The following is a 13,895-nucleotide window of genomic DNA, read 5'->3' on the forward strand; positions in this document are numbered from 1 at the left end:
ATAGGGCAGAGAGTGGGGGAGAGGGAATCAAGAAAGGTAAAAAAAAAAAAAAAAGTATACAAGACATAAGAAATGAAAAATTATTTGCTGATAACATGTATGTTGACATGCTTGATTGAGCCAATATACAGTGTATTTTAGATGGAAAATTCATTTGTATGCTGTAATGATGTATAGTGAATTAATGTAAAAAAATAAATTTAAAGAAAAAAAAAAGAAAACAATTGGATAATTAACACCTGAATGTTAATCTGTCACCCAACAGAACTGTAAAATTCAAATAAATAAAACTACTTCAGTTTAAAAAAAAAAAAAAAAAAAAAGTCTACAAATCAGAATGTTTCTCCATCCCAGAGAGATGAAGTAATTCAATAGCTGGCCAAACTAAAGTACCAATTCAACCTTCATCCAGAAACATTTGCTCTGGTTGGGCAGGTTTTCAGCTACTATAAAGGCCCACCCAAAATACTTGAACTGTAGAGGAATCAGCTTTTTTTCCCTAGCTGACAAGACTGTTGAGGAAGATGAGAAAATTCCAGTACTGAAAGTATTGGCAAGAGACAGTTTCTGTGGATGTTCCTCATCTGAAATTCTGAGAATGGACAGGATTATTCCAGATAAGTTGAATTGGGATCTGCACACAGCCACCACTGGATTATCTTCACATTTTCCATGTCATTGCAGTCTCAACTAGACCTCTCTTACTTTACAGTTTGCCCAAATTGAGCCCATCTCAACATTTTGCAGTCCTTACCAAGCCACAACTTCACTGAATGGTCTGCAATCAACTTCTGCAATTCAAAGGATCCATGCTTGCTCTGGCGATGGTTACTTTGGAAGTGGAAAAACTCATTCCTGATTGGCTTCTTCTTAAAACTGAACTGCTTCAGAAAGAATGAATGGATAACTCCCAGTTGATCCACTGTTGAGAGCTTGTGGTACATCACTTTTCTACTCTGCCTTCATCCCTGCCTCTAAATTCTGTTTATGTCTACCGTCCTCTTAAGCACACCCTGGTGACCTATGACAGAGGAGCAATAAGATTACATCCCTCCTCTATCCCAGGCCCAGATATCTCCAAGGACAAGAGCAATCCAGAAGTGAAGCCTTCTACCATCATCTCCCAGCTGCCATAGGGGTCAAACATACCTCTAAAAATGCAGAATGGAGGAAATCAAAGTATATGACTTCTATGATGGAATCAAATGGCTATATAATGAAAACAATGCTTCAGAAAATGTGGGTTCTGTGTGTGACACTGACTTATCAGGAAAAGAGGGGCATGATTCCCCTTGTTGACCTTTACAACCTGTTTCCATCATGAGGTTTCAATGTTGTTACCTTCAAGTGCAAACTAAGGTAGACTACTCTGGGAATGAGAACATACAAAACTAGGAAAGGAACAACACCTTATATGAGGAATATTCTATCTTATCAGGCTGATTTACAAGTGAGCCAGAGAGGGGAAAACTGTCGTGTACTTGCACATCTAATTTTAATTCAACATTAACTACTTCAACACCACAATAATAACAAACAAATAAAAAAATTTCAAGTATCTTAAAAGTTGTTTTTACATTTTTTATTTCATTTTCTTTTATACAACCACATTAGCTTACAAAATGAATATTTCAACATGTGAACATTTCCCCCAGTCCAGTTGATAAAACTATAAAATATCTTCATCAGATAATACCACCATTTCTTTGTCCCATTAATGCTTTCCTCCCTATTTTTAACCTAAATGTCCTTCCTCAGACCCTATTATTTCACACAAACTATATCTGGTATTTACATCCATTTACTATGTTTCCATATCCTTTAGTCAAACAGTTTCTGTCATAGAGTGCAGACTCTCAGTATATATTTCTTGGGGACCTACAATGTCTCTCACTCATAGCCTGGCTTGCTTCACTCAGCAGTAAATCTTCTATATTCTTCCTCTTTCTGTCAAAAGCCAGGGTTTTGTTGTTTTTTATGGCTGAATAGCATTCCATAGAGTACATTTGCCACCGTTTTTCAATCCATTTATCTTGTCGTGGGCATTTGGATTGGTTCCATGTCTTAGCAGTTGAGTAGTGCCTCAAAAAACATGGATGTGCAAGCACTTTTCCGATGAAGAATTTTTGTAAAATAAAAAAAAGAATTCTTGTGTCCTTTGGGTAGATACAAAGGAGGAGTGGGATTGCTGGATCATATGGTGGTTCTATTTGTATATTTTTGAGCAATCTGCAAATTGTTCTCCACACTGGCGGGACCAATTTACATTCCCACCAGCAGTGTAAGAGAGTTCCCTTTCATGACACCCCTGACAGCACTTGTCATGTTTTGTTTTTTTAATCTTAGTCATTCTGATTAGGGATACATGGTATCTCCTTGTTTTGATCTACATTTCCCTTACAATGAGGAATGTTTAGCATTTTTTCTTAATGCCTTTTGGCTATTTGTATGTCACCTTAAGAGAGTGGTTTTTTCAACTCATTCTTCCATCTTTTAATAGGGCTGATCATCTTTTTTCCAAACAGTGGCTTGAGTTCCTTGTGTATTCTGGTTATCAGTCCCTTATCTGATGTTAACTATGGTTAACAAAATATTTTCCCATTCTGAGGGCACTAATTACTGTGTCTTTTCCAATGCAGAAATTTCTTACTCTGATGTAATCCCACTTGTCTATTTTGGGGATTATCAACTCTGCTTCAGGGTCTAATTTAAAAAGTCTTTGCCTATGGGAACCAGCAGTTAGCGTAATGGCTATGTCGCTGGACTCCCACGTAGTTGACTGCGGTTCGTGTCCTGGGCCCGGTGGCTTAGAACTCACACCGGGCGCGTGTGCGTGCGTGCCCAAGATCCCAGGAGGAGAATGGAGGAGAAGGGATTGCGGCGTGACCATCCCCCCTGGGGGGTGATTTCTTGCTTTCTGTCTCTATGTCTCTCTCTGTCTATCTGGTGAGCAATTGGATAATTAACACCTGAATGTTAATCTGTCACCCAACAGAACTGTAAAATTCAAATAAATAAAACTACTTCAGTTTAAAAAAAAAAAAAAAAAAAAAGTCTACAAATCAGAATGTTTCTCCATCCCAGAGAGATGAAGTAATTCAATAGCTGGCCAAACTAAAGTACCAATTCAACCTTCATCCAGAAACATTTGCTCTGGTTGGGCAGGTTTTCAGCTACTATAAAGGCCCACCCAAAATACTTGAACTGTAGAGGAATCAGCTTTTTTTCCCTAGCTGACAAGACTGTTGAGGAAGATGAGAAAATTCCAGTACTGAAAGTATTGGCAAGAGACAGTTTCTGTGGATGTTCCTCATCTGAAATTCTGAGAATGGACAGGATTATTCCAGATAAGTTGAATTGGGATCTGCACACAGCCACCACTGGATTATCTTCACATTTTCCATGTCATTGCAGTCTCAACTAGACCTCTCTTACTTTACAGTTTGCCCAAATTGAGCCCATCTCAACATTTTGCAGTCCTTACCAAGCCACAACTTCACTGAATGGTCTGCAATCAACTTCTGCAATTCAAAGGATCCATGCTTGCTCTGGCGATGGTTACTTTGGAAGTGGAAAAACTCATTCCTGATTGGCTTCTTCTTAAAACTGAACTGCTTCAGAAAGAATGAATGGATAACTCCCAGTTGATCCACTGTTGAGAGCTTGTGGTACATCACTTTTCTACTCTGCCTTCATCCCTGCCTCTAAATTCTGTTTATGTCTACCGTCCTCTTAAGCACACCCTGGTGACCTATGACAGAGGAGCAATAAGATTACATCCCTCCTCTATCCCAGGCCCAGATATCTCCAAGGACAAGAGCAATCCAGAAGTGAAGCCTTCTACCATCATCTCCCAGCTGCCATAGGGGTCAAACATACCTCTAAAAATGCAGAATGGAGGAAATCAAAGTATATGACTTCTATGATGGAATCAAATGGCTATATAATGAAAACAATGCTTCAGAAAATGTGGGTTCTGTGTGTGACACTGACTTATCAGGAAAAGAGGGGCATGATTCCCCTTGTTGACCTTTACAACCTGTTTCCATCATGAGGTTTCAATGTTGTTACCTTCAAGTGCAAACTAAGGTAGACTACTCTGGGAATGAGAACATACAAAACTAGGAAAGGAACAACACCTTATATGAGGAATATTCTATCTTATCAGGCTGATTTACAAGTGAGCCAGAGAGGGGAAAACTGTCGTGTACTTGCACATCTAATTTTAATTCAACATTAACTACTTCAACACCACAATAATAACAAACAAATAAAAAAATTTCAAGTATCTTAAAAGTTGTTTTTACATTTTTTATTTCATTTTCTTTTATACAACCACATTAGCTTACAAAATGAATATTTCAACATGTGAACATTTCCCCCAGTCCAGTTGATAAAACTATAAAATATCTTCATCAGATAATACCACCATTTCTTTGTCCCATTAATGCTTTCCTCCCTATTTTTAACCTAAATGTCCTTCCTCAGACCCTATTATTTCACACAAACTATATCTGGTATTTACATCCATTTACTATGTTTCCATATCCTTTAGTCAAACAGTTTCTGTCATAGAGTGCAGACTCTCAGTATATATTTCTTGGGGACCTACAATGTCTCTCACTCATAGCCTGGCTTGCTTCACTCAGCAGTAAATCTTCTATATTCTTCCTCTTTCTGTCAAAAGCCAGGGTTTTGTTGTTTTTTATGGCTGAATAGCATTCCATAGAGTACATTTGCCACCGTTTTTCAATCCATTTATCTTGTCGTGGGCATTTGGATTGGTTCCATGTCTTAGCAGTTGAGTAGTGCCTCAAAAAACATGGATGTGCAAGCACTTTTCCGATGAAGAATTTTTGTAAAATAAAAAAAAGAATTCTTGTGTCCTTTGGGTAGATACAAAGGAGGAGTGGGATTGCTGGATCATATGGTGGTTCTATTTGTATATTTTTGAGCAATCTGCAAATTGTTCTCCACACTGGCGGGACCAATTTACATTCCCACCAGCAGTGTAAGAGAGTTCCCTTTCATGACACCCCTGACAGCACTTGTCATGTTTTGTTTTTTTAATCTTAGTCATTCTGATTAGGGATACATGGTATCTCCTTGTTTTGATCTACATTTCCCTTACAATGAGGAATGTTTAGCATTTTTTCTTAATGCCTTTTGGCTATTTGTATGTCACCTTAAGAGAGTGGTTTTTTCAACTCATTCTTCCATCTTTTAATAGGGCTGATCATCTTTTTTCCAAACAGTGGCTTGAGTTCCTTGTGTATTCTGGTTATCAGTCCCTTATCTGATGTTAACTATGGTTAACAAAATATTTTCCCATTCTGAGGGCACTAATTACTGTGTCTTTTCCAATGCAGAAATTTCTTACTCTGATGTAATCCCACTTGTCTATTTTGGGGATTATCAACTCTGCTTCAGGGTCTAATTTAAAAAGTCTTTGCCTATGGGAACCAGCAGTTAGCGTAATGGCTATGTCGCTGGACTCCCCCGTAGTTGACTGCGGTTCGTGTCCTGGGCCCGGTGGCTTAGAACTCACACCGGGCGCGTGTGCGTGCGTGCCCAAGATCCCAGGAGGAGAATGGAGGAGAAGGGATTGCGGCGTGACCATCCCCCCTGGGGGGTGATTTCTTGCTTTCTGTCTCTATGTCTCTCTCTGTCTATCTGGTGAGCGCACACGCCCTATAGCGAAAACCTCTCCAAAAAAAAAAGAAAAGAAGTCTTTGCCTATGCCAATATCTCCCAGAGTTTCCCCGGTGTTTTCCAGGAGCAGCTTTATAGTTTGAGGTTTTAGGTTGAGATCTTTGACCCACCTTGACTTGATTTTTGCCAAAGGTGGGAGGCGGGGTTTCAGATTCATCTTTCTGCAAGTGGAAATCCAGTCTTTCCAACACCATTTGCTGAAAAGGATTTCCTTTTCCCATTGAACTGACTGACAGCCCTTGACAAAAACCAGTTCACTGCATGTTTGGGGATTTATTTCTGGGGACTCTATTCTGTTCCATTGGTCCGCCTGTCTCTTTCTGTGCCAATACCATGCTGTTTTGATTACAACACCTTTGTAGTATATTTTTGAATAAGGAAGTGAGATACCGCCCACTCTGCTCTTCTTGTGCAGAATTACTTTGGCAATACAAAGTCATTTTTGATTTCAGACAAATTTTATGATCATCTTTTCTAGATCTCTGAAGAATGTGTCTGGTACTTTGATTAGCATTGCATTAAATATATAGATCAATTTGGGTAGAATTGCCATTTTGATTATATTAATTCTTCCAATCCAGGAACATAGGATGCCCCTTCACTATTTTGTGTCATTTTCAATTTCTTTTTTTAGCTTCTCATACTTTTCCTTGTGGAGGTTTTTAACTTCTTTGGTTAGATTTATACATAAGATTCTTATACGTTCTATGGCTATGGTAAAGAAAACAAATTTTCAGTTCTAACTCAGCCTGCCTGTTGTTCGTATATAGAAATGCTAAAGATTTCTGTATAATGATTTTGCATCCTGCAAATATACTGTATTCATGTATAACTTCAAGGAAGTTTTTTCTTGGAAACCATAGGGTCTTCTATGTATACAATCATGTCATCTGCAAATAGAGTTTCACCTCTACTTTTTCTATTTGAATACCTTGTATTTTTTCCTCTGCTCTGATTGTGTTGGTGTGGACTTCCTGTACTATACTGAAAAGGAGTGGAGAATGTGGGAATCCTTGTCTTGTACCTGTTTTTAGTGTTAAAGCTTTCAGCTCTTCTCCATTCAGGATGATGTTCACTATGGGTTTTCCATAGATAGCTGCTGTTGTGTTGAGAAATGACCCTTCTATGCTAATCTTGCTGAGAGTCTTGAACATGAAGGGATGTTGTATCTTATCAAATGCTTTTTCTGCATCAATTAATACAATCACATGGTTTTTATCTTTCTTTTTATAATTTTGCATAGGTTGAACCAATCTTGCATTCCTGGAATAAAATTTAATTGTGATGTAAATCTCTTTTATAAGTTGTTAGATACAATTTGCTAGGATCTTGTTGAGAATCTTTGCATCTACAGTCATCAGAGATATCAGTCTATAGTTTTCCTTCCTTGTCCTGTCCTTATCTGTTTTAAGGATAAGGGTGATAGAGGCTTCATAAAATCAATTACGGAGAGATTCGCTGTTTTGGATCTTTAGAAATAACTTGAGAATAGGGGTTAACTCGTCTTTGAACGTTTTGTAGAATTCAGAGGTTAAGCCATCAGAGCCGGGCCTTTTCTTTGTTGGAAGGTTATTTATTACTGATTAAATCTCCTGCCTTTTTATGGGCTTATTCAGACTTTCTATATCCTCCTGGCTCAGTCTTGGTAGATTATATGTGTCCAGAAATTTGTCCATCTCATCAACCTTGTCTTGTTTCTTGGCATATAGTTGTTCATAGTACCCTCTAATGATGTTTTGTATTTCTACTATGTCTGTTGTTATATTGCATACATCACTGCAGATTTGATTCACCTGGTTCCTTTCTCTCTTCTTAATAAGACTCACTAGTGGTGTATGATTTTGTTTATCCTTTCAAAGAATCAGCTTTTACTTGCATTTATTTTCTGTATAGTTTGTTTATATTCTATTTCATTTATTTCTGCTCATATCTTTATTACATCCTTTGTCCTCAAGTTTTTTTGGATTGTTCTCCTGTTGCTTTCCCAGTTCGCTGAGGCATGATGTTAGGTGAGCCATTTGCCTTCTTTCTGTCTTCTTATGTGCACTAATTGCTATGAACTTCCGTCTTATGACTGCTTTAGCAGTGTCCCAAAGATTATGGAAACTCGTGTCCTCATTGTCATTAGCTTCCATGAATCTTTTGATTTCAGTCTTTATTTCATCAGTAGTTGTGGAGTCATTCAGGAGTAGGTTATTTACTTTCCATGTGTTTGGGTATTTTGGAGAATTTGTCTTGTAATTAAACTCAAGTTTAATTCCATGATCGTTGCAGAAAATCTATGCCTTTGAATCTGTATAGGCTTACGTTGTGCCCTAGGATGTAGTCAATCTTCGAAAAGGTTCCATGTGGATGTGAGAAAAAAGTGTATCTCATGGTTTTTGGATGGCAAGTTCTATAGACGTCTGTTAAATCTATTTGATTTATGGTATCATTAACATCCTTTATCTCTTGAGTCACCAGATCCATCTGAAGGCATCTGGGCAGTAAGAAACATTGAGGCTGGGGCAACACTGCACCCATGGCCTCACTTCCAGACTCCCCAGTCCAGGACCAACCAGACCCATAGACTGTCCGTTTTGCTGCCAGGTCCATTTGAAGGCATCTGGGCAGTAAGGGACATTGAGGTCGGGGCAACACTGACCCCACTGCCTCACTTCAAGACTCGCCATTCCAGGACCCACCAGACTCATAGCTGTGAAAAAGGAGATACTGCTCTTCAGACACCTGAATAGAGTATCTTTTTTGAGACCATATTACTAAAAACAAGAGAACAGAGACTTCTAGAAGACGTCAATTTGCAGCAAAAGGGAAACACACTCCTAGTCAGTAAAACATTCTCCTAAGAAGTATTTAAAAGTGAGTACATCTTCCAATAGCTAGAAGTAGATAGAAGAAGAGACTCAGGTCTGAATAAGCAAGAAAATATATCTCCATAAAAGGAACAGAGTAACTCCCATCCATTTTTCGTGAAAATGAAGGACGTTACAAAAATGTCACGGAAAGAATTTTGAGCATTCATTGTGAAGAAATTCTATGAGTTGGAACAGAAAAGAGGGACCAGCAGTTAGAGTAATGGCTATGTCACTGGACTCCCATACAGTCGACCGCAGTTCGCGTCCTGCACTTGGTGGCTTAAAACTCACACCGGGCACGTGTGTGTGCGTGCCCAAGATCCCAAGAGGAGAACGGAGGAGAAGGGATTGCGGCGAGGGCATCCCCCCTGGGGGGAGATTTCTCACTTTCTGTATCTCTGTCTCTCTCTGTCTGTCTGGTGAGCGCACGTGCCCTATAGCAAAAACCTCTCCAAAAAGAAAAAGAAAAAAAAAAAAAGACAACTACAGGAGATTAGGAAGTGATTCCACGATATGAAAGAAGAAATAGGGAACCAGAAGTTAGCGTAATGGCTATGTCGCTGGACTCCCATGTAGTCGACCCCGGTTCACGTACCGGACCCAGTGGCTTAAAACTCATGCCGGGCGCGTGTGCATGTGTGCCCAAGATCCCGAGAGGAGAATGGAAGACAAGGGATTGCGGCGTGACCATCCCCTCTGGGGGGTGATTTCTCGCTTTCTGTCTCTATGTCTCTCTCTGTCTGTCTGGCAAGCGCATGTGCCCTATAGCAAAAACCTCTCCAAAAAAAATAATAAATAAAGAAGAAGAAATGGATACTCTGAGGAAGAACCATATGGAACTATTAGAGATGAAGTCTGGAATAGAGGAAATCAAAAACTCCCTTGAAACTCTATTTGTAGATGACATGATTGTATACATAGAAGACCCAATGGTTTTCATGAAAAAATTTCTGGAAGTAATACATGAATGCAGTAAAGTTGCAGGATACAAAGTTAACATCGAGAAATCTATAGCATTTCTATATGCAAACAACAGGCAGACTGAGAAAGAACTGAAAAAAGCCAATCCCATTTACCATAGCCACAAAAAGTATGATACGTAGGGATAAATCTAACCAAAGAAGTTAAAGACCTCAACAAGGAAACTATGAGAAGATAAAAAAAAAAAATTGAAAATGACACAAAAAAGTGGAAGAGAGACTGTCCCTTTTGCTGCAGCAGTCAGTCACCAGGTTCATATATAGGCCTCTGGGCAATAAGGGACACTGATGCAGGGGCACACTGCCCCCACCACCTTCCAAGCTTGCCAGTCCAAGACCCACCCAGACCCATAGACAAGTAGGCAGTTTCTCTCTTTTCTTTTTTATCTTTGCTCTCCTCCATTCTTTTGTTAACTCCCTCCTCTTGTTTCCCCACAGACTGTCTCTTTTGCTACAGCAGCCAGTTGCCAGGTCCATCTGCAGGCCTCTGGGCAGTAAGGGATACTGAGACAGGAGCAACACTGCCCCCACCACCTCACTTCCAAGCTCCCCAGTCCAAGACCCACCCAGACTCATAGGCAAGTAGGTAGTTTCTTTTTTTTTCTTTGCTCTCCTTCCATTCTTTTGTTAATTCCTTCCTCTTCCTTTCCCCACAGACTGTCCCTTTTGCTGCAGCAGCCAGCCACCAGGTCCATCTGCAAGCCTCTGGGCAGTAAGGGAAACTAATGCAGGGGCAACACTGCCCCCACCGCCTCGCTTCCAAGCTCCCCAGTCCAAGACCCACCCAGACCCATAGACTGTCCCTTTTGCTGCAGCAGCCAGCTGCCAGGTCCATCTGCAGGCCTCTGGGCAGTAACAGACCTTGAGGGAGGAGCAACACCGCCCCACCACCTCGCTTCCAAGCTCCCCAGTCCAAGACCCACCCAGACCCATAGATAAGTAAGCAGTTTCTCTCTTTTTTTTTTGCTTTGCTCTCCTCCATTCTTTTGTTAATTCCCTCCTCTTTCTTTCCCCACAGACTGTCCCTTTTACTGCAGCAGCAAGATGCTAGGTACATCTGCAGGCCTCTGGCAAAATAGCGAACGCAAGGCACGCAACTTTTTCTTTATTCCCCTCTGTACTTTTCTCTTATATTATCTTCTCTTCCTCTTCTCCAACCTTGTCAGAGAAACCAGCTAGGTCTACAACTAGAGATCTGAAATTTTCTAGTAATATGAGGTTCTCTGGGGTCTTCCCTTGTTCTGAACCAGCTGTGAAAAAGAAGATACTGCTCTTCAGAAACCTGAAAAGAGTATCCTACCTGAAACCACATTAATAAAAACAACAGAACAGAGACTTTGGCAGACGTCAATTCTCAGCAAAAGGAAAACACACTCTTAGTGGAACATTCTCCTAAGAGGTATTTAAAAGTGAGTACATCTTCCAATGCCTAGAAGTAGAAGAAGAGCCTCAGGACTGAATAAACAAGGAAATGTAGCTCCTTCAAAGAAACAGAATAAATCCCCTCTATCTTTCGTGAAAATGAAGGACGTTACAAAAATGTCAGAGAAAGAATTTCGAACATTCATGGTGAACAAATTCTATGAGCTGGAACAGGAAAGAGACAAGGAACTACAGGAAATAAGGAAGTCATTGCAGGATATGAAAGAAGAAATTGACACTTTGAGAAAGAACCAGATGGAACTATTAGAGATGAAGTCTGGGAAGGAAATCAAACACTCTCTCGAAAGTATTAAAAGTCAATTATACCGTGCTGAAGATCGAATCTCCAATGTAGAAGATAAAACTTCTGACCTAGGAAAAACCACCAGAAAGATAGAGAAAATAACATTAAAAAAAAAAAAAAACACAAGGATAATATACGAGAAATACTGGACTCCATAAGACATGCAAACATCAGAAGAATTGGCATCCCCGAAGGTGAAAAAACTAATAATGGCATGGAAAATCCATTCCATGAAATCCTGGAAAAAAATTCCCCGAGTCTAGACAGGAACGCAAGCATCTAGACACAAGAAATATAAAGGACTACAGATAGAATCAACCCAGGAAGATGTTCCCCAAGACACATCTTAGCCAGACTAAAACAGGCAAGAGAGAAATGAGAAGTGACATACAAAGGCCATCCCATCAGGCGAACACTGGACCTCTCAACGGAAACAATGGAAGCAAAGAAAGAAAGAAAAGATGTATTAAAGTGCTAAGAGAGAAACAATTTCAACTAAGATTATTAAATCCTGCAAGGTTATCCTTCATATAAAAAAAAAAAAAGATTAAAATCTCAGACGAACAAGATCTAAAAGAATTTGCCAACATCAGACGACCTCTTCAAGAAACCCTGAAGAAAGTACTGTTCCAGTAAAACTAAAGAATGGACAGAAAGAAAAAAAAAAGAATAAAAGGCAACTAAGAAAATGGCAAACTTCAACATCAGGACAGATCTGGTAACACTGATCATAACATTGAATGTTAATGGATTAAATTCTCCAATAAAAAGACACAGACTGACTGAATGGATAAAAATACAGAAACCCTCTATCTGTTGCCTACAGGAAACCCACCTCATGGATAAAGACATACATAGACTGAAAGTGAAGGGTTGGAAAAAGGTTTTCCATGCAAATGGGAAGCAAAGAACAACTGGAGTTGCGATACTAATTTCCGACAAAACAGGCTTTAAAATAAAAACTGTTCAAAGAGACAAAGAATGGCACTATATTGTTGTAAAAGAATCAATAGATCAAGAAGATATAACGCTTATAAATATCTATGCGTCTAACACAGGAGCACACAAATATGTGAAGGAAAGACAGTTAGATCTAAAAGGGGAGATAGACTGCAATACACTAATTGTTGGAGACCTCAACACTGCAATATCCCCTCGGGACAGATCATTTAGACAAAAAATAGATAGAGAGATAATGGATCTAAATGATGCCATAAATGAAATGGACTCAACAGACATCTATAGAACTTCCCATCCAAAAACCATGAGATACACTTTTTTCTTATGCCCAAAAGGAACCTTTTCAAAGATTAACCACATCATAAGGCACAAAGCAAACCTCTACACATTCAAAGGCATAGAAACTATATCCAGCATCTTCTCTGACCATGATGGAATGAAACTTGAATTTAATTTCCAGAGAAATTCTCAAAAATACTCTAATACATGGAAACTAACCTACTCCTGAATGACTCCACAACTACTGATGAAATAAAGATTGAAATCAAAAGATTCATGGAAACCAATGACAATAAGGACACAAGTTTCCATAATATTTGGGACACTGCTAAACCACTCACAAGAGGGAAGTTCATAGCAATTAATGCACATAAGAGGAAGATGGAAAGAAGGCAAATGGATCACCTAACATCATGCCTTAGAGAAATAGAAAAGCAAAAGTAAAAAAATCCAAAAAACTACAGTATAAAGGAAATACTAAACACACGAGCAGAAATAAATTAAATAGAAAATATACAGAAAATAAAATAAGTAAAAGCTAATTCTTTGAAAAAGATAAAAAAAAATCAATACACCACTGGTGAGACTTATTAAGAAGCAAGAAAGGAACCAGGTGAATCAAATCTGAAATGAAGCGGGCAATATAACAACAAAGTAGAAATACAAAACATCATTAGAGGATACCATGAACAACTATATGCCAAGAAACAAGACAATCTGGATGAGATGGACAAATTTCTGGACACATATAATCTACCAAGATTGAGCCAGGAGGATATAAAAAATCTAAATAGGCCCATAACAAGTGAGATTGATTCAGTAATAAATAACCTCACAACAAAGAAAAGCCCTGGCCCTGATGGATTCACCTCTGAATTCTATAAAACTTTCAAAGAAGAGGTAACCCCCATTCTCAAGTTATTTCTAAAGATCCAAAAGGGTGAATCTCTCCCTAATTCATTCTATGAAGCCTCTATCACCCTTATCCTTAAAACAGATAAGGACAGGACAAGGAAGGACAACTATAGACCAATATCCCTGATGAATATAGATGCAAAGATTCTCAACAAGATATTAGCAAATCATATACAACAGCTTATAAAAAAGATTATACATTATGATCAGGTAGGCTTTATCCCAGGAATGCAAGGCTGGTTCAACATACGTAAAACCATAAATGTAATACACCATATTAATAGGAAGAAAGATAAAAACCATATGGTCATAACAATTGATGCAGAAAAAGCATTAGATAAGATACAACATCCCTTCATGATCAAGACTCTCAGCAAAATTGGCATAGAAGGGTCATTTCTCAACATAATAAAAGCTATCTATGAAAAACCCATAGCGAACATCATCCTCAATGGAGAAAAGCTGAAA

At 38.9% G+C, this 13,895-nt stretch overlaps 1 protein-coding gene and 2 pseudogenes across 1 annotated transcript in view; 2 read left to right on the forward strand and 1 right to left on the reverse strand.

Annotated features, from left to right (window-relative positions):
• Window positions 1-1,013, forward strand: part of LOC102482360 (cyclin-I-like) — a 2,511-nt pseudogene extending 1,498 nt beyond the window's left edge.
• The window catches only part of LOC102480681 (zinc finger protein 883), an 86,585-nt gene that overhangs the window by 29,722 nt on the left and 42,968 nt on the right, over window positions 1-13,895 (reverse strand). The gene's annotated exons all lie outside the window — the stretch shown is intronic.
• Window positions 1,165-4,125, forward strand: LOC102482796 (cyclin-I pseudogene; annotated as a pseudogene).

The sequence above is a fragment of the Tupaia chinensis genome, unplaced genomic scaffold (genome assembly GCF_000334495.1).
Source record: "Tupaia chinensis unplaced genomic scaffold, TupChi_1.0 Scaffold143748_1, whole genome shotgun sequence".
NCBI lineage: Eukaryota > Metazoa > Chordata > Mammalia > Scandentia > Tupaiidae > Tupaia > Tupaia belangeri.